The sequence below is a fragment of the Lathyrus oleraceus genome, chromosome 6, assembly GCF_024323335.1.
Source record: "Lathyrus oleraceus cultivar Zhongwan6 chromosome 6, CAAS_Psat_ZW6_1.0, whole genome shotgun sequence".
Taxonomy (NCBI): Eukaryota; Viridiplantae; Streptophyta; class Magnoliopsida; order Fabales; family Fabaceae; genus Lathyrus; species Lathyrus oleraceus.
In genome coordinates, this window is record NC_066584.1 from 239,959,403 (window position 1) to 239,979,985 (window position 20,583).

A 20,583-nucleotide genomic window follows, 5' to 3' on the forward strand; every position below is an offset into this window, starting at 1 on the left:
TTTTTACAGAGATAATACAAAAACCATAAGAATGTTTGTTTTGCTTTCATTTTAAATCTTTAGCCCGGTTCATATACTTAGCGTAGTATCTCAGTAGCAGTTGATGTTGAGTGGCCTAGTGGAGAGAGGGTAGTTTCATAATATTAAGTGGAGAGGGTTCAATACTCATGTGTGGTACTTTTTGCTTATTATTTTATTTTATCTTCTTTTAGCATTTTATTTTTTTTTTATTATTGTAGTATTTTATTAACATTTTCGTTTTTTTTATGTTTATTATAATTTCATTTGTTAATAATGCATAGTTGTTGTATTTTAATTTAGTTCAAAACCATTTTTTAAACTATAAAAATCATACTTTCTCGATTTAATATCGAGCCCATTTTTTTACACCCTTGTAAGTCGATTGCTTTTTAAGCATCGCCATCAACCTCACATAGCTTACTCTTGGGCTTTCTTACAATGAGTCGGTTCCCTTACACTTACACTCATACATTGTTTAATGCTCATTCATTTCATTTCTTTGATTATTTGATTTGATCACATACTTGTTTAAATATCTTATTGTCTGATTGACTGTTGCCTACTTGTATGATGTATGAGGCATATATTTATGTTGTTTGATTGCCATGACAACCCCCATTCATAACAAATGTATCCCTCTCCCATGAAATGTATAATATTCTTTCATTCTTCATCCATCTGTAAATACAAGAATTAAAATGAACATTCGATAACCATTTCAAAGCAAGATCAAAACCTCGATCCAACGTCGAGTAATCATTTTTTCAAAACCTAACAGAACCAGCACGTATTCATCCACCCTTTTGTAAGTCGATTGCTTTATGCATCGCCATCAACCTTGTAAGCCGATTGCTTTATGCATCGCCATCAACCTTGTAAGTCGATTGCTTCATGCATCGCCATCTACCCTTATCCCTAGCACTTCTCCTTGCTCCATTCGTCGATCTTTGTTCCGATTAGGTAGCACCCATTAGATAGAACCTTTTGTATGATAACATAGGTAGGATTCCCATATCCTTTTGTATGATAACATAGGTAGGATTCCCATATCCCTTTGTATGATAACATAGGTAGGATTCCCATATCCTTTTGTATGCTAATATTAGGTAGATATTCCCATTTGTAAATCCTAACACTTAAGTACATATTGCATGACAACTCTAGGGCAGAGCTTCCCCCCACTTCTAGACCTTTCCGAGCGTCTCCGATCTTGTGGCATGTAGTCCGTTCTATTGCAAAGAGGTAACTGCCTAAGACTCGATTCAGCGAGCTGCGACACCTACTGCTAGGACGTGAACACATTGCCCACTCTCCTTTGACACAACTGGTGTTCTCCTTTGTAAGTCCATATTCAGATGGCAATCCCTATGAAGGGGAACTACGTCACCCTGATTCTCATACCAGATGAGGTACGTAGGCAGGAGATCGTGCGAGATCTCTCCGGGCACCCTTTTCCTTTTTTGTGTGTGTTTGCTTGACAGTTGCTAGGCTCGAGTTCCCGACTCCTTAGTAACTTGTTGTTTGTTTCTTCTTGTGTGTGTTAGGAGACGGATGTAAGCCCAACCATTGGCATTCCGTATCCTCTTATTGTGTGCTTGGAGTCCGGTATAAGTCCATCAAGTGGCATCTGGTTTCCAGTGTGGGTTTGTTTGGTTCGGAAGCTGGTGTAAGTCCAGCGATTGGCGTTCAAGTTCCATGTTTGCCTTTTTGTGCGTGTGTTTTGTTTCGGCGTGCGTGAGCCGAACTACGGCAACTCTGATTCTCATGTTCAGATGAGATACGTAGGCACAAGATGCGATGTCTTGCCGAGTTTGACTAACGACTAACAACTAATCCTTGTTTGCTTTCGCCCTTGTTGCGATCCTTTCTCTCGCCCTCGTTGCGATCGAGACTTTCCCTTTCTCTTGCCCTAGTTGCAATCGAGACCCTTATTCCCGTAGTTAGCTGAACTACATTTTTGCTCTGATTCTCATTCCAGATGAGATACGTAGGCATAAGACGCGATGTCTTAGCGAGCACACTTATCCTTAACCCATAGGTAGCCGAGCTACGAAGACTCTGATTCTCATACTCAGATGAGATACGTATGCAGTGGATGCGACATCTGTGCGAGTCATTTTCTTTGACCCTTTCTTTTAGTAAATAGTACATTAGATAAACACACACCCTTTAGACAAGAAACAACAAGAGTGGATCCCGTAGAGTACTACGGATGCGTAGGGGTGCTAATACCTTCCCTTCGCATAATCGACTCCCGAACCCAAGATTTGGTTGCGAGACCTTGTCTTTTCCTTTCCTTCTCTTCAGGTTTACTTCGAGCGTTTCCTTTCCCTCCTTTGGGATAAATAACGCACGGTGGCGACTCTTCTGTCATTTCTTTCTCGCCGGTTGTTTTTTCGCACCTCCTGTATTTTTCAGGCTGCGACAGCTGGCGACTCTGCTGGGGACCCGGTTTCCCTATGCGAGTCCCTCCTAGCTTTTGTAGATTTCTTGTTTGTTGGGTGTTTATGCTTTTGCACAGTCGTTTACTTTCCGCATTTACCTGCTTTACCTTATTGCATTCATGTACATATGCTTGCTGTATCTGTGGGTTCTGTGGGTTGTTTGTTTGTTGGGTTGGGACTGTTCTATGAGAGATAAGCCCACTACCCAGGCTTGAGTATACACATAGGTGTTAGAGTGGATAGTCATGAGGCTTGCATGGTATGTTGCTACGTTAAGTCGTTCATGAGACCCACATTCCAGACGAGGTTTCTGTTGGATATATTTTGTCCTATGGGTGTTCCATAACGACAGATATTCCTTTAGAAATCGTCGACTCTGGTGACCATTTCCCGAGAACTCAGTCGAGGCCTCTCCTCCGAGACGTGATTATGTTAGCTCTGGTGGGTGCATTCTCGCTGCTCAATCCGAGGACCCCGAGACTGGGAACTTGCTTTAGGATATCCTGTTGAGGGGAGTCAGCAAAGGTCTTTTATCCCGTAATAATGCCAAACCTTCAGTGGTAAACGTATTATTCTCGACTGAAGGGCTGAAGCTGACAAACTTCTGTTCTTAGAACCTACCAGTGAGGGGCGGGCTAAATTCAGGAAACCTTAACCTCCAACCAACCCGGTTTTCTGGAGCAGAGTTTTGATCTTATTCTTCAGTGGGTTTTCTCTTCAGACAGTGCAACCCGACATATGTTCGAGCGGATACAGCAGTCCCGATTTCCATGTCACTGCATTGCATCACATCATTCTGCATTCATATCATTTAACACATGTTTATCCATTTCTAGGGGGTTTACATCTTCTTCTTGATTCCGGTCGGGGTTTTCTGGTTCTCCTGAGATGGATATTGGCAGAAAGAGACATGTCGCCTACAAGTTTCCGGTGGTCTGTCTGGAGCCTATTCAACGGTTGATGAAGTTAATGGACCCTGATTCTCTAGAAGGATTCCGGAAGGAGTACGGTTTGATTCTAAGTTTCGTCACGGTTCTTTCCAAGGATCAACATGATGCTCTATTCACACTGCTGCAGTTCTATGACCCTCCATTGAGGTGTTTCACATTCCCGGATTATATTTTGGTCCCTACCTTGGAGGAGATTTCCGTTGTTCTCAGAGTTCCTATCAAGTCACAGTTGTTATTCTACAGTTCTGAGCTTCTGCCCGATCTCAGCATGGTTGCTTCGGCCACATATTTGGGGAAATCAGTCTTGAAGGCTAATATGTGTCAGAAGGGAGGAGTCAGTGGTTTTCATTTGAGTTTCTTGCTAGGGGAAGCAAAGAAGAAGCTTGAAGATGGTGACCAGAGGGGTTTCAATGCTGTGTTGGCTCTTTGTGTGTATGGGATTGTCATGTTCCCTAATGTTGCTAAATTTGTGGACGTAGACGCAATACGCCTTTTTGTATTAGGTAATCCAGTGCCGACCTTGTTGGGAGATTTCTTTCATTCGGTGCATCACAGGAATGAGAATAGAAACGGAGGATTGTTGAGTTGTTGTGCACCTTTGTTTTATAAGTGGTTCAGTTCCCACCTACCCAAGTCAGGAGCGTTCGTTGATGTCGAGGACTCGTTGAGTTGGTCGAAGAGATTGATGGGGTTGAGAGCTGAAGATATTTCTTGGTGGTCTGACCGGAGCTTGCTTCGGGCGGATATTATTCACAGTTGTGGGAACTTCCCGAATGTACCGTTGGTAGGAAGAAGGGGAGGGATCAACTATAATCCCTCTCTAGCGGTCAGACAGTTTGGATATGCTTTAAGAACTCCGCCTTTGGAAAAGGATGTGGAAGAATCTCTGTTTTTCCATTCTTCGCCTGATTTGACTGTGTCCCGTAAGGCAGCTGAGGCCTGGCTCAAGGTGATCAAGAGAGGAAGAACTGTGCTTGGAAAAGGAGATTGTAGAACTTACCCTCAGTATGGAGAGTGGCTTCAAGGAAGAGTCGAAGAGTTGGGTCTGCCGTTTCCTATAGAAGAACCTCTGTATCCACCTACTCCTGCGCAGTCAACAATGGTGAGCCGAGAGGAGTATGACAAATTGAAGAAAGCCATGGAGGAGCTTCAAATTGAAAACTCAGAGTTAAGTGTAAAGTTGCAAGACTATATGCATCAATTTCATGAGGCAGAATATCAGAAGAGGGAAGCCGTCAGATTGCAAGAGGAAGCAGAGAGGAAATTAGCTGTGGAGGTGGAATTCTTCAGAAAGACAGACAAGGCCTTGGGATCATCCAGTTCTGAGTTGAAGCGAGTCAAGCAACAATTAATGGATGCTCATGGTAAATTAGCTGGGTGGCAAGAGCGATGGGATGCATTTTCAACTTCTCGGAAGGAAAAGGAGGAGGAGATGGTGATCGAACTGACTGGTCAGATGGAGAAATTGAAGACTTTGCTGAAGGACAAGAACAATGAGCTTCTGTGCGCCCGTTCTACCAATGGTTACATCACCGATCAACTCAATGAGGCTCAAGGACAGATTGAAGAACTTAAGGTGTTGGCAGCTTTGAAGAAATCCAGACTTGAAGAGGTATTCGGAGAAGATGATGGGAATTACTACAGAGAGCACATCAACGAGTTGGATGGAGTTATTCACCAAAGGAATCTGCTTATCCGGCGTTTGATAGAATTCCCAGATCATCCTGACACGATAGCATTGCTGGCTGAAGTGAGGAGCAGTCCTTATGGTTTGTACACAGGAGGCTGAATCCTGATTATTGCTCATCCCTTTACTTATTGCTTTGTTGTTGTGTAGTGATGATCCACAGGCTTGTTGTGGAGATCCTCTTTTGATGTACTATTGGCTAAGGCCATTCTCTTTGAATTTATCTATATGAAGACCTGCTCTCTATTGCATCTTGATCTCCGAAGTTTATCTACGGCTCGATCTTCTCGTGAGACCGGAATCAAGGGGGTAGAATACCTTTTTGGAAGTGATAAACATGTCATTGCATTAACATATTCATTTGCATATTCTTGCATAACAGGTGTCGCCGCGGTGTTCTCATATTATTTGGTGTTCCACTAGCAGGATAGCTGATTCAGGAATTCACCGGTACGGTACCCGCAGAAACCAGCAGAAAGCAATGGAGGGTCTACAAGCAGAACTTGCTGAGATGAGGGTCCGCATGAACCAGTTCATGGACGTGGTTCAGGGAGTAGCGCAGGGACAGCAGGAGATTAGACAAATGATACAAAGGAATCCTGCAACTACTCAACCAGAGGTCGTGACTGATCCTCCAAATGCAGAGGTTAATGGACCGGGGCCTGTCCCGATCCCACATAACAACCACGATCAACAACCCATTCACGATGATCAAGACGATCAGTTCTTGCTGCCAGAAGATTTTGGCATGGGCCATGGCATGGATCCCATGTTCAGGAGATTAGAGGAGAGGCTGAAGGCGGTAGAAGGACAAAACCCTCTGGGGGTAGATGTTTCTGACTTGGGATTGGTCCCAGGCATGAGGGTCCCACCAAAGTTCAAAGTCCCAATCTTCGACAAGTACAATGGTAGCTCTTGCCCGAAGACCCACGTGCAAGCCTACTTCCGAAAGATGGTTGCATACTCTGATGACGAGAAGCTACTCATGTACTTCTTCCAGGACAGCCTAGCTGGGGCATCCCTGGAATGGTACATGAGGTTGGATAGGGCCCACATCCGTTGCTGGAGGGATTTGGCGGAAGCTTTTGTGAAGCAATACCAGTATAATGCAGACATGGCCCCGGATAGAACTCAACTCCAGAACCTGTCTCTAAAATGCAATGAGTGCTTTAGAGAATACGCTCAACGCTGGAGGGAGACAGCTTCTCGTGTTCAACCTCCCATGTTGGAAAAGGAGATGGCCAACATGTTCATGAATACGTTGCCTGGACCTTACCTGGAGCGTCTGGTGGGTTGTAATGCCTCCAATTTTGCTGATGTGGTCTCTACCGGAGAGAGGGTAGAGAATTACCTGAAGACCTACAAGAGCCACAATGGAGGTGGATCTTCATCAGGAGTAAAGAAGCCATTTATGGGAGGACAGAAGTAGAGGGAAGGGGGCGTGAATTTTGTGTCTTCATATCAAAATAGGAATAACCAAGGGAATAACTTTCAAAACTATCATCGGCAACCGTATGTTGCGGCTGTGACCATTCCAGCTGCAGCACCACTACAACAACAACAACCACAACGTCAGCAAACTCAGTATCAGCAACAACCACAATGTCAGCCAGCTCAGTATCAACAACAACAACAGCCAGGTAACAGACCCACCTATCAACAGAGGCAGAGGATGATGGACCGGCGTTTCGACACTCTTCCAATGTCATGCGCTCAACTGCTTGCTAGTCTTCAACAGCTACAACTTGTGCAGCTACGCACTCTGGCTCCTCCGGTTGGTAGACTTCCGGCGGGTTACGATGCCAATGCTAGGTGTAGTTTCCACTCCGGGGCACCTGGCCACAATATCGAGAACTGCAAAGCTTTTAAGCACGTAGTTCAGGACCTCATTGATTCAAAGGCTATCAGCCTTGCACCGGTTCCTAATGTCGTCAACAATCCCATGCCACAGCATGGTGGTGCAAACGTTAATATGCTGGAGGAAGAAGCCAAGTCCGTTAAGGATGTGTTGAAGTTGAAGACCCCGTTGTGGGAAATTAAGGAATGCTTGTTGAAGGCCGATGTCTTCCCCGGGTGTGGGAAAGATTGTTTGGACTGCGCTACACAGGGTAAGGATTGCTTGAAGCTGCAGCAGGGCATCCAGGTCTTGCTTGACAGTGGTACCCTCCAAGTTGAAGACTTGTCCGCCAAAGAGTTTGCTGAAGGGGTAGTTGAAGAGGTGTTTGAGGATGCTGTTGAAGAATTCACAGATGTTGTTCCTGCTGATTGTGTATTTCCCATTGATGTATTTAATTTTTCAAATGTTGTTGCTGATATACCAAACAATGTGTCTGATTTTGATGTAACTGAACTTGATTCCGGTGTTCCGGATGTTTTTGTTTCAATGAACGAGATTCCTGAGTATGACCATGATGTCGCTACTATCACCATCTTTTACCCGACTAATCAGATCAGTGTGCCAGAAGCGCAACCAGTGCCACCAGTGCGACAGGCCGCCATGACAATCACAACCCCTGGTCCTTTACCTTTCACAAGTGAAAGGGCCATTCCTTGGCATTATGGGGGGAGTGTATACACACATGATCATGGGGTGGAACGACCTTTGGAGGTAGAAGAGGGTCAAAAGTCTGAACTCGAAGCTGAAGGTCCCGCAGTGGACAATGTTGGTGGAATCGGGCGATTCACCAGGAGTGGCAGACTATTCTCGCCACCCGTTACCCAAGTTGATAGTGCTGATGCCGCGGTTAAGGCCAAAGGCAAACAAGTTGTAAATGAGGGTACCTCTGCACCCCAAGCTGGCTCAGAGCCTACTTTCTCGAAGGATGTGAACGAGCTCTTAAGAATTATAAAGAAAAGCGACTACAAAGTGGTCGATCAGTTGATTCAGACGCCGTCTAAGATATCCATTCTCTCACTCCTGTTGTGTTCAGAGGCACACAGGGAGGCACTTCTGAAGGTCCTTAATGCTGCATATGTGCCTCAGGAGATCTCAGTAAACCAGCTAGAAGGGATCATTGCAAATGTTCATGCAAGCAACGGGCTGGGCTTTACTGATTCTGACTTAACACCAGCTGGACGCAATCATAACAAGGCTTTGCATATCTCAATGGAATGCAAAGACACCGTGTTATCTCACGTTCTAGTGGATACAGGTTCCTCTCTCAATGTGCTACCCAAGAGAGCCCTGTCAAGGTTAGAAGTAGAAGGTTTGATCTTGAAACCTTCCGATCTCATGGTGAGAGCCTTCGATGGTTCTAAGAGGTCGGTGTTTGGAGAGGTAGAATTGCCAATTCAGATTGGATCACAAACCTTCAACACCGTATTCTATGTGATGGATATCAGTCCCTCGTACAGTTGCCTTCTGGGTCGTCCTTGGATCCACAATGCTGGGGCAGTCTCTTCAACTCTACACCAGAAGATTATGTTCCCGGTCAATGGAATAATTATCACTGTCTGTGGTGAGGAGGACATCCTAGTCAGTAACCTGTCTACCTTCAAGTATGTAGAGGTGGAAGGTGAAATTCAAGAGACTCTCTGTCAGGCCTTTGAGTCAGTTCAAATCAAGGACGCAGCTCCGGTGGAAGGGGCTAAAGCAGGAGCCCCTATCTCATCTTTCAAGCAGGCGCAAGCCTTGGTGGATTCAGGTGTTGCTCCCGGTTGGGGACGTCTGTTGGAGTTACCAATAAAAGACGACAAGTTCGGGATTGGGTATCAACCAGCGCTGACTTCTACAACTTCAGCACTTCAGACTCGTCAGGGGCCGATTACTTTCTCCAGTGCTGGCGTCATCCAATATGGCCAGATCTCTGCGATCAACGATGAAAATGGGGATAGTGATTGCGACATCGACAACTGGGTGCGTCCGAGGATCCCGGGTGAAGTCATCAACAATTGGTCTTCCGAGGAAATTGTCCAAGTCACTCTTCTAGAGGAGTAATTTTTCTTTGTTTATTCATGCATGTCCAAGTCTTACGTTCCGCCCAGGGCGTAATGACTCATTGTAGGGGTCATCTATGTGAATACCTGCATTGTTTATCATAAATGAAGGACGTCTTTTGCATTCAAATGTTTTGTTCACTGTCTTTCTATTTTTGCAGTTTTCAAAATTTCAAAAGAATAAAAATATTTGGCAATGTTTTGTTTAGTTTTCACTCACTGTCCACACTCATAAGCACATACCATCACTCATGCAGATGCACATCACCGGATCCTATTGATAACAGTTCTGCTATGGCTCGCTTCGACTTCGAAAATCCAATCTTTCAAGCTGAAGAAGAGGGTGATGAAGACTGTGAACTCCCTGAAGAACTTGCCAGGCTGTTAAAACAGGAGGAAAGGGTCATTCAACCGCATCAAGAGTCTACTGAAGTGATTAATCTTGGCACCGAGGACGTCAAGAAAGAAATCAAGATAGGGGCTGCTTTGGAAGATGATGTGAAGAAGGGGTTGATTGAACTGTTGCAAGAGTATGTTGACGTCTTCGCTTGGTCTTATCAGGACATGCCAGGGCTCGACACAGACATCGTGGTACACCGTTTACCTCTCAAAGAGGGTTGTCCTCCGGTCAAGCAGAAGCTCAGAAGAACAAGACCAGAGATGGCTGTAAAGATAAAGGAAGAAGTGCAGAAACAGTTGGATGCAGGGTTCCTAGCGGTTACCAATTATCCGCCATGGGTCGCAAACATCGTTCCAGTACCTAAGAAGGATGGAAAGGTACGGATGTGTGTCGACTACCGGGATCTGAACAGAGCTAGCCCTAAAGATGATTTCCCATTACCTCACATCGACGTTTTGGTGGATAACACAGCTCAGTTCTCGGTATTCTCCTTCATGGATGGCTTTTCTGGCTATAACCAAATCAAGATGGCACCAGAAGACATGGAGAAGACAACTTTCATAACCCCATGGGGCACCTTCTGCTATAAGGTGATGCCGTTTGGTCTGAAAAATGATGGGGCAACATATTACCGAGCTATGGTGACTCTGTTCCATGATATGATTCATCATGAAATCGAGGTTTATGTGGACGATATGATTGCCAAATCTCAGACAGAAGAAGAACATTTGGTGAATCTGCAGAAATTGTTTGAACGGTTAAGGAAATTCAAGTTGAAGCTTAATCCGAACAAGTGCACTTTCGGTGTGAGATCTGGGAAGCTACTGGGTTTTATTGTTAGTGGAAAAGGGATTGAGGTGGATCTCGACAAAGTGAAAGCAATACAGGAAATGCCTGAGCCAAGAACGGAGAAGCAAGTCCGTGGTTTCTTAGGGAGGTTGAACTACATTGCAAGGTTCATCTCTCACCTAACAGCCACGTGTGAGCCAATTTTCAAATTGCTGAGGAAAGATCAGGCTATCAGGTGGAATGACGATTGTCAAAGGGCTTTTGAAAAGATAAAAGAGTATTTGCAGAATCCCCCTATCCTTATGCCTCCAGTCTCAGGGAGACCGCTGATTATGTACTTGACAGTACTTGACAATTCTATGGGTTGTGTTCTCGGTCAACACGACGAGACAGGTAGGAAAGAGCATGCCATCTACTACCTGAGTAAAAAATTCACAGATTGCGAGTCGAGATACTCAATGCTTGAAAAGACATGTTGTGCACTTGCATGGGCTGCTAAGCGATTGAGACAATACATGCTGACTCACACAACCTTACTGATCTCCAAGATGGATCCAGTCAAGTATATATTCGAGAAGCCAGCTCTCACCGGAAGGGTTGCTCGTTGGCAAATGGTACTGACAGAGTATGATATCCAGTATACATCCCAGAAAGCCATCAAGGGGAGTATTCTGTCAGACTATCTGGCTCAACAACCGATTGAAGACTATGAGCCGATGAAGTTTGATTTTCCAGATGAAGACATCATGTTCCTCAAGATGAAAGACTGTGAAGAGCCAGTTGTTGGAGAGGGACCTGATCCAGATGAAAAGTGGATTTTAACGTTTGATGGGGCCGTCAACGCCAAAGGAAGTGGAATTGGCGCTGTCATTACTACTCCGAAAGGTGCCCACATGCCTTTCACCGCTCGTCTGACTTTCGAGTGCACCAATAATGAAGTTGAGTACGAGGCCTGTATCTTGGGTATTGAGCAAGCCATTGATTTGAGAATCAAGACTCTGGACATCTTCGGAGATTCAGCTCTGGTGATCAATCAAGTGAATGGTGATTGGAATACTCTCCAGCCCACTCTGGTCCCCTACAGAGATTACACGAGAAGATTGTTGACTTTCTTCACAACAGTAAAGCTGTATCATATACCTCGTGATGAGAACCAGATGGCAGATGCTCTTGCTACTCTATCCTCCATGATCAAGGTGGTTTGGTGGAACCATGCTCCCAGGATCGATGTAATGCGCCTTGATAGGGCCACGTATGTGTTTGCTGCTGAAATGGTTGATGACAAGCCCTGGTATCACGACATCAAATGCTTTCTGAAAAATCAAGAGTACCCTGCATGGGCATCCAACAATGACAGAAAGACTTTGAGAAGATTGGCAGGCAGTTTCTTCTTGAACAAAGACGATGTGCTGTATAAGAGGAACTTCGACATGGTTTTGCTCAGATGCGTGGATATACGCGAAGCAGACATGTTAATGCAAGAAGTTCATGAAGGTTCCTTCGGTACTCATGCCGGTGGACATGCAATGGCTAAGAAATTGTTGAGAGCGGGTTATTATTGGATGACCATGGAATCAGATTGTTTCAAGTATGCTCGGAAGTGCCATAAATGCCAGATTTATGCTGATAAGGTGCATGTACCGCCGAATCCTCTGAATGTGATGTCTTCGCCGTGGCCGTTTGCTATGTGGGGCATTGACATGATTGGAAAGATTGAGCCGACTGCTTCCAATGGGCATCGCTTCATCCTCGTCGCCATCGACTATTTCACCAAGTGGGTCGAAGCAGCATCATTCGCGAATGTCACCAGACATGTGGTTGCCCGTTTCATCAAGAAGGAAATCATTTGTCGCTATAGGATTCCCGAGAGAATCATTACTGATAATGGTTCTAATCTCAACAACAAAATGATGAAGGAGTTGTGTCAGAACTTCAACATTCAGCATCATAATTCTTCTCCTTACCGCCCTAAGATGAACGGCGCTGTTGAGGCGGCAAATAAGAACATAAAGAAGATTGTGCAGAAGATGGTCGTCACGTACAGAGATTGGCATGAGATGTTACCCTTCGCCTTGCATGGGTACCGCACTTCAGTACGTACATCGACCGGGGCTACCCCTTACTCCCTTGTGTATGGTATGGAAGCAGTCCTACCTGTTGAAGTGGAGATTCCTTCTCTAAGAGTCCTGTTGGATGTCAAGCTAGACGAAGCTGAATGGATTCGGACAAGGTTCGATGAGTTGAGTCTTATCAAAGAGAAGCGAATGGCAGCCATTTGTCATGGGCAGTTGTATCAGAGTCGGATGAAGAGGGCCTTTGATCAGAAAGTGCGTCCTCGTTGTTTCCAAGTCGGAGATTTGGTGTTGAAAAGGATCCTTCCTCCTCAGACAGATCACAGGGGCAAGTGGACTCCTAACTATGATGGACCGTATATCGTCACCAAGGTTTTCGATGGTGGGGCCTTAATGCTTGCAACGATGGATGGTGAAGACTTCACTTCCCCGGTAAACTCAGACGCAGTTAAAAAATACTTCGCATGAGATAGACCCGCTGGACAGTAAAAAGAATAGTCCAGGAAAAAATAGGCATCCCGACGAACCAAGAAAATGAAAAGGTTCGGGCAAAAGTTAGGGACTAAAATTAAAAGATTGTACACCCGGTAAGTTGAAAACCTGAAAAGGCAACTTAGGCAAAAATGGGTATCCCGGTGGATTGAAAACCCGAAAAGGGCGATCCAGGCAAAAGTTAGGGATTAAGCGAATGACTGCGTTCTGAGTAGTTCTGAATCTCATCTTGTGTCGATGACTGGAAACTTTCAAAGGATAGAAACAGTCCAATCACCTTTTTCAGAAGGCTGATCACCTGGAGGATCTTGAAGACGGGCAAGTCATAGCAGAATTGGAACCCAATAGAAATCCATTTCACATTGCCATTAGATTAATTTATATTTTATCTTTTGTGCAATTACCTCTTTCCAGGGATTGCTTCCTGATGTAAATGCCTATTCAGAGGCCATTCAATCAATAAAATCATGTTACTCAGTATATCTCTGTTTTCATTTTCATTTTACTGTTTTGTTTGCAAAAATGACGTCCGAATTTTTGATAAACATTGCATCATGACACATAAGGGCTTTACAGGTACACGCTTAATAAACATTTAAAATTGCTGTAAATTTTAAGTGCTTTGGATCGTCTATTCAGAACAGATACCCTCGGGGCATTTCCTTAAAATCCCCTGCAGATGATCGTGAATATCTTCCCCAGTGAAGTCACCAACAGACGAATCCGGTGTCTTATCCCTGCAGAGCTGATCAGAGTGTTGGATTCTTCAATTCCCAGCAGGTTCTCACTACGGTGCTTCCCAAGCATGTGTTTCAGACTATACACTCCCTAGTAGAGTTAACAGTGCCAGACTGTATATCCCCAGCCGAGTTAACGGTGCCAGACTGTATATTCCCAGCGGAGTTGACAGTACCAGACTGTATCTTCCCAGCAGAAGCAGCTGCTCCTCGGAGTTCGATGCCAGATCGATGTTTTCAATCCCAGATCGATGATCTCTTTCCTGGAAGCATAACCTCGGTACCGTATCGGTGTTTGCCTCCCCCTGTTGAGTCATCTCTCGTAGATTATGGTTGCCAGAACCACTATCGCTTTCCCCAACAACAGGTTTTCAGTGTCATTCTCTCCCCAGTCAGAGTCTCGGTATTTCGCCATTGCCAGAACACCGCGTGGCCGGCCATTTCCCCACATAGTTCATTATGCTGTGCATCTCCAACAGTAGTGCCAGGGTCCAGAAGATTGTGATCATTTCCCCAACGGGATTCCTTGTTTCAGCTTGACATTTTCCCCAGCATTTCGCATCCCTGCATGTAAAATCATATTGCATTGCATCCTCCCAAATCGCGTAGCATTTCCATTCTCATGGAGCATTACGCCATTGAAAAATTCAAACATACGGATGTAAGCATAAAACATTCTCGGCATCCCAAGTGACAAGCCAGAAGTTTGTTTCCAGTGCTCAGACTGAAGGTTGTTCATGACTTATTATCCCCAGCATGGGTCGTTGGCCCACGTGCCGCCTCAATTATCATTTTCCCTATTTCTGCCGATGCTGACAGGCATGAAGTAAGTTTCCGGTATCCAGACCGAAGTGGCATTCAGGCCAGTCTTTTCCGGTATCCAGACCGAGGTGGCGTTCAGGCCAGTTTCCGATTTTCAGATCGAAGAAGTTTCCGACATTCAGGTCGATGCAACTTGTGGCATTCAGGCCAGTTTTTTCCGGTATCCAGACCGAAGTGGCATTCAGGCCAGTTTTTTCCGATATTCAGACCGAAGTGGCATTCAGGCCAGTTTCTGGTATCCAGACCGAAGTGGCATTCAGGCCAGACTTTTCCGATATTCAGACCGAAGTGGCATTCAGGCCAGTTTCCGATATTCAGATCGAAGAAGTTTCCGACATTCAGGTCGATGCAACTTGTGGCATTCAGGCCAATTTTCCGGTATCCAGACCGAGGTGGCGTTCAGGCCAGTTTCCGATTTTCAGATCGAAGAAGTTTCCGACATTCAGGTCGATGCAACTTGTGGCATTCAGGCCAGTTTCCGGTATCCAGGCCGAAGTGGCATTCAGGCCAGTTGCCGATTTTCAGATCGAAGAAGTTTCCGACATTCAGGTCGATGCAACTTGTGGCATTCAGGCCAGTTTCCGGTATCCAGACCGAAGAAGTTTCCGACAATCAAGTCGAAGTACTTGTGGCATTCAGGCCAATTTTCCGATTTCCAGATTGAAGCGGTGTTCAGACCAGATTTCCGTTGATCAGACCAACATTGATACTCTCATATTCCAATGCTTAGTGTTCAGATTAATGTGCGGCGTTCAGGCCAAGGGTATTCCTGTGTTACCATTTATTTTGGTATCCAGGTCAACTTTCTAGTTCGGTATTCAGGCCGATTTTCACCGTACCAGACAGATTCTTCTTTTGAGATTGCTTCTTTGCCGATTCTGACAGGCATGGTTAATTATTTCATAGGGATTCAGGATCAAAATTCGGGTCTTCTTAGTATTTAACCATCTCCCACTATGATCATATGAAGAATATCCTGCTTCATATTCTCTAGTTGAAGACGTTTAAATAGGGGCAGCTGTCATACCCCGATTTTGGTCCTAAATTTTTTATGTTTGTTTGGCATGCTTGGCCTAACCTTATTTTGGTTTTATATGAGGATTGGTTTTTGATCCAAAGTCATGGTGTTGTGATTGTGGATACATCTATGGTCTGGGTCATCTGAACAACCAAGTTTCTTGTGTTTCAAGCCACTTGCTAGTCATATTATTGGTTCATGGATACTATGTCAAAACCCTGACCTTATGGTCTCATTTCATGGCTTTGTTCATGTACATTATCACTCAAGTTATTTTTCAAAAATCCGAGTCACAAAAACAAAACAATTTGGAAACCAATTTCAAACCATTTCAATCCATTCCATGTCATTTTAAACCATTACATTTGATTCTACATAAGAAAATACAAGTCTTGACATTTTTGACCAATTGTTGACTTTGGTCAACAGTTGACTTTTTGGTCAACATTGACCAGACTCAACCCAAGACCCTAATACCCCAAATTCATCATGATCATCAATACATTGTCTATTTACAAAGAAAATACCCAAAATATGAAGTTTGGACCTATTGTTGACTTTGGTCAATAGTTGACTTTTTGGTCAACTTTGACCAAAGTCAACCTCCCCATTTTTTGACCATCAAAAGCCTAACCTAACCTAATTTGCCTTGATTCTTCACCCAATTTCTATGGTGGGTTGTGTCTTATTTTGTTTGCTTCACTTCCAAGCAAATGGTCTTGTTTCAACCTCATGCATACCATACATTGTTTGACATGTTGGCTCATCAAATCTTGGTATTGGTCTGCCTTGAACTAGGTCCTAATACAGCACAATGCAACACCAATAAATCCATCATCCAATGCTTAATTCAGACGCAAGCTACAATGGAGAGATTGAAGTCTACCTCGCCTTGTTCTCCCTTTGATATGCTTATTGTAATGTTTGGCTTACATCAAGACCACCATATCATCATCATCATGTTAACCAACACTTAACATTGCCTTGTAAGCATCCTACACTAACTTGCATTAGCCTGCACAATAGAGTTGTAACATCCGACCTGCAAGCACATTCAACCCTTGTCACTGCAGCAAAGTTACTGCAAAATAATTATGTGAAAATCAGACAGGATTTGAGGCAACAAGCAAATGAAACTAGAGCAGCCACTGCAATACCAGTTACTGTAAGGCAGCATGCAACAGCCTGTCCCGACAATGAAGCTGCAGCATCTGAAAGTGTTATGTTGGATGGAGCACATACAGTACCGACTATCCCAAATTCCCAAGCAGATGTTATCATGCCTGATTTACCTCCACCACTAGATAATCCCGATGACATGATCATCAAGCCAACTGGGAATGTTAGTGAAGTTATAGCAGATAGTAAGGAGTTGAAGCAGAAGATAAAACTGATGACATGGCCATTGAAGGAGTTGCAGTAGATAGTAGGAAACAATCTCCCAATCCAGATGCTGGTGCGACAAGTAAACCCATAAAATCATTTATTCTTTATGAAGGTTCAATTACAAATTTTGGTTCCAGGTTGCATGGGTTTAATATTGGTACTTGTTTAGAGGTGATTGAACATATGGATGAGAGTCAAGCTTATCTCTTCAGGGATGTGGCATTAAGTTGTTTTCGTCCAAGGATTCTCATCATTTCTATACCAAAATTTGAATACAACTGTAGCCCTGAAAAGATCAAACCAAATCACATGACAGTCAGTATCCCAAAACCAAAAAATCAAAAGAGGTTGTTGCTTTATGACACCTTAGTTCAGCAGTGCAAAAGTGATGAGGAAAGTGTTGTTGTTATTGCCCGTGAGCTTGGATGCTAGAAACTTCACCGTATTGTGAACACCTTCACGTAGAACCAGCTAGCTCTCATTGGGTTCATAACGTTCCGGCATACGTTGAATGCTCACCATTGCAGCAAGGACAATCAAGCATTACAACCACACTAGATATTGCACTTGCATTGGTCAAGGATGTTTGAGTTTGGTCGTGACTGCACATGGATAACATCCTGTCACAAACCAGTTAACACCATAGCCAAAACCTGCAAACAGCAACATAACAGGTGACTGACATAAACCTAAACATGGCCACATCAATTTGAATGGTTAACAAGGCTGCAAACCCAATTGCATACCTGAGTGCAAAACAACCTTTGCAAGTATTCTGCACCAATCTGCATCAAGTCACCAAGGTCTGTCCCAAGCAACATCATCTAACAGATGGAATTTATGTCAACACTAAGACCACAAGTAAGCCACGACATCATTACATGTATGTGGTAGCTCATGACATGCCTCACATGACCACAAAACCTGCATCAAGACTACACCCTGTGCAAGAAGAATCAAAGCAACAAAATACAGGGCAATAGGAACCTAAGCATGTTGGCCTGCCTTCAAGCCACATCAGACCATGATAAATTGTCACCAAGCTATCAGCATTGGGCTATCAAGCTATGTGCATACAAGTTCCTAAGCCTACCTAACTGGTTACATCAACAAGACCAAGTCAAACATGTTGCAAGACTACAAATGCCTACTACTACCACATCCATGTGCTACAATGAAAATGCATCTACCAAGTGTAAAATCACATTGGGGATAGCCACTGAATGAAAGCTCTTGGCTTGCATCACAATGCAAAACCAAAGGATACCTTACCTGCTGCTGGAGCATTGACCAGATTGGAGTTGGGGACAACATATCCTCCACCCGTTGCAACTGGCCTATGATCAAAGACATGTCACCAAGCTGGATTCCAAAACACAAGCCATGAAACACAATCAAGAGGGCAGATGGTTGTGAGTCTACTAACCTGTTGCAGGAACTTTGGTCGCATAGGAGTTTGGGATAGCATACCACATCAACCTTCATGCCAACAGCTCAGTGAAACAATGGAGCATAAGGAGCATTTCAGGCTGTGAGACTCCATGCCTTTGTCCTGAACTGTAATGGAATCATCAAGCTCATCATGTCATCATCATTAATAGCAGCCATTGGACATCTGCATCGTGGAGCCAACGACTTGTTTTTATGACATACTCCTGCTTCACCTGTGATTGCACACCAGCTGCAACTTCCATAATCAAAAACCATTTTGGACATACACATCAACAGTTCAATTCCCTGCAGTAAAAAAGGTTAATTAGCCAACAGTAAAATTCAAAACATCAGAAAATTCCCAAAATTGGCATCAGGACAAAAACGAAGACGAAAGTACGTAGATTGGTTACCTTTTCCGAATCAAGCATCAAAAAGGCCAATCCCAACTGAGCGCATCAAAAGTAGTTTGCAGAAGATATTCTTTGGAATTCCAGACAACAACCCTAAACCCTAAAGCTGTGAAGATAAAAGGAGAAGGGAGCGAATCAGAGGGGATCAAAAAAAAAAACAACGAAAAAGGAGGCGAAAATAGAGACTAAAAAACCCTAATCCAAAAAGAGGCAAGCAACAGAAAGAGGTGGAGGCGAAAATCTGAAAGAGAGAAAAACCTAAAACACCAAAATCGTACCTGGAGGCCAATTTTCTTCGCATCCATCACCACCACCGCAGCGACGCTCTGTAAGAACCTTTCTTTCCTACTCTTTTTCTTTCTCTTCATGCTTGTTGTTTGATTGTTTTTGTGAGAGCTGAGAGTGTTTGAAAGGGGTTTCGTTGAGAGCAAGAGTGAGATTGAGTGAAATGTGAAGTCTGAGGTGCGTGAGGTTGCCATTGTTGGGGAAGTTTTGAGCTCGTAAGATGCGAGAGAGAGGGAGGAAGACGAACTCCTCTGTGTTCTCTTCCCCGTTCCCATTTCTTTTTCTGTTTTCTTTTTTTTATTAATTTCTTTTTTGTATTTATTTAACTTAATTTGTTTTTTTACAGAGATAATACAAAAACCATAAGAATGTTTGTTTTGCTTTCATTTTAAATCTTTAGCCCGGTTCATATACTTAGCGTAGTATCTCAGTAGCAGTTGATGTTGAGTGGCCTAGTGGAGAGAGGGTAGTTTCATAATATTAAGTGGAGAGGGTTCAATACTCATGTGTGGTACTTTTTGCTTATTATTTTATTTTATCTTCTTTTAGCATTTTATTTTTTTATTATTATTGTAGTATTTTATTAACATTTTCGTTTTTTTTATGTTTATTATAATTTCATTTGTTAATAATGCAGAGTTGTTGTATTTTAATTTAGTTCAAAACCATTTTTTAAACTATAAAAATCATACTTTCTCGATTTAATATCGAGCCCATTTTTTTACACCCTTGTAAGTCGATTGCTTTTTAAGCATCGCCATCAACCTCACATAGCTTACTCTTGGGCTTTCTTACAATGAGCCGGTTCCCTTACACTTACACTCATACATTGTTTAATGCTCATTCATTTCATTTCTTTGATTATTTGATTTGATCACATACTTGTTTAAATATCTTATTGTCTGATTGACTGTTGCCTACTTGTATGATGTATGAGGCATATATTTATGTTGTTTGATTGCCATGACAACCCCCATTCATAACAAATGTATCCCTCTCCCATGAAATGTATAATATTCTTTCATTCTTCATCCATCTGTAAATACAAGAATTAAAATGAACATTCGATAACCATTTCAAAGCAAGATCAAAACCTCGATCCAACGTCGAGTAATCATTTTTTCAAAACCTAACAGAACCAGCACGTATTCATCCACCCTTTTGTAAGTCGATTTCTTTATGCATCGCCATCAACCTTGTAAGCCGATTGCTTTATGCATCGCCATCAACCTTGTAAGTCGATTGCTTCATGCATCGCCATCTACCCTTATCCCTAACACTTCTCCTTGCTCCATTCGTCGATCTTTGTTCTGATTAGGTAGCACCCATTAGATAGAACCTTTTGTATGATAACATAGGTAGGATTCCCATATCCTTTTGTATGATAACATAGGTAGGATTCCCATATCCCTTTGTATGATAACATAGGTAGGATTCCCATATCCTTTTGTATGCTAATATTAGGTAGATATTCCCATTTGTAAATCCTAACACTTAAGTACATATTGCATGACAACTCTAGGGCAGAGCTTCCCCCCACTTCTAGACCTTTCCGAGCGTCTCTGATCTTGTGGCATGTAGTCCGTTCTATTGCAAAGAGGTAACTGCCTAAGACTCGATTCAGCGAGCTGCGACACCTACTGCTAGGACGTGAACACATTGCCCACTCTCCTTTGACACAACTGGTGTTCTCCTTTGTA

General features: G+C 43.5%; 1 long non-coding RNA gene across 1 annotated transcript; it reads right to left on the reverse strand.

The window, feature by feature from the left end:
• Positions 1-16,261: 16,261 nt before the first annotated feature.
• Positions 16,262-17,290, reverse strand: LOC127093368 (uncharacterized). The gene is made up of 3 exons (XR_007792527.1): positions 17,120-17,290; positions 16,526-17,040; positions 16,262-16,410 (listed from the first exon to the last, which is right to left on the reverse strand). It is a non-coding gene; the product is annotated as an uncharacterized LOC127093368 (long non-coding RNA).
• Between the last annotated feature and the right edge of the window lie 3,293 nt (positions 17,291-20,583).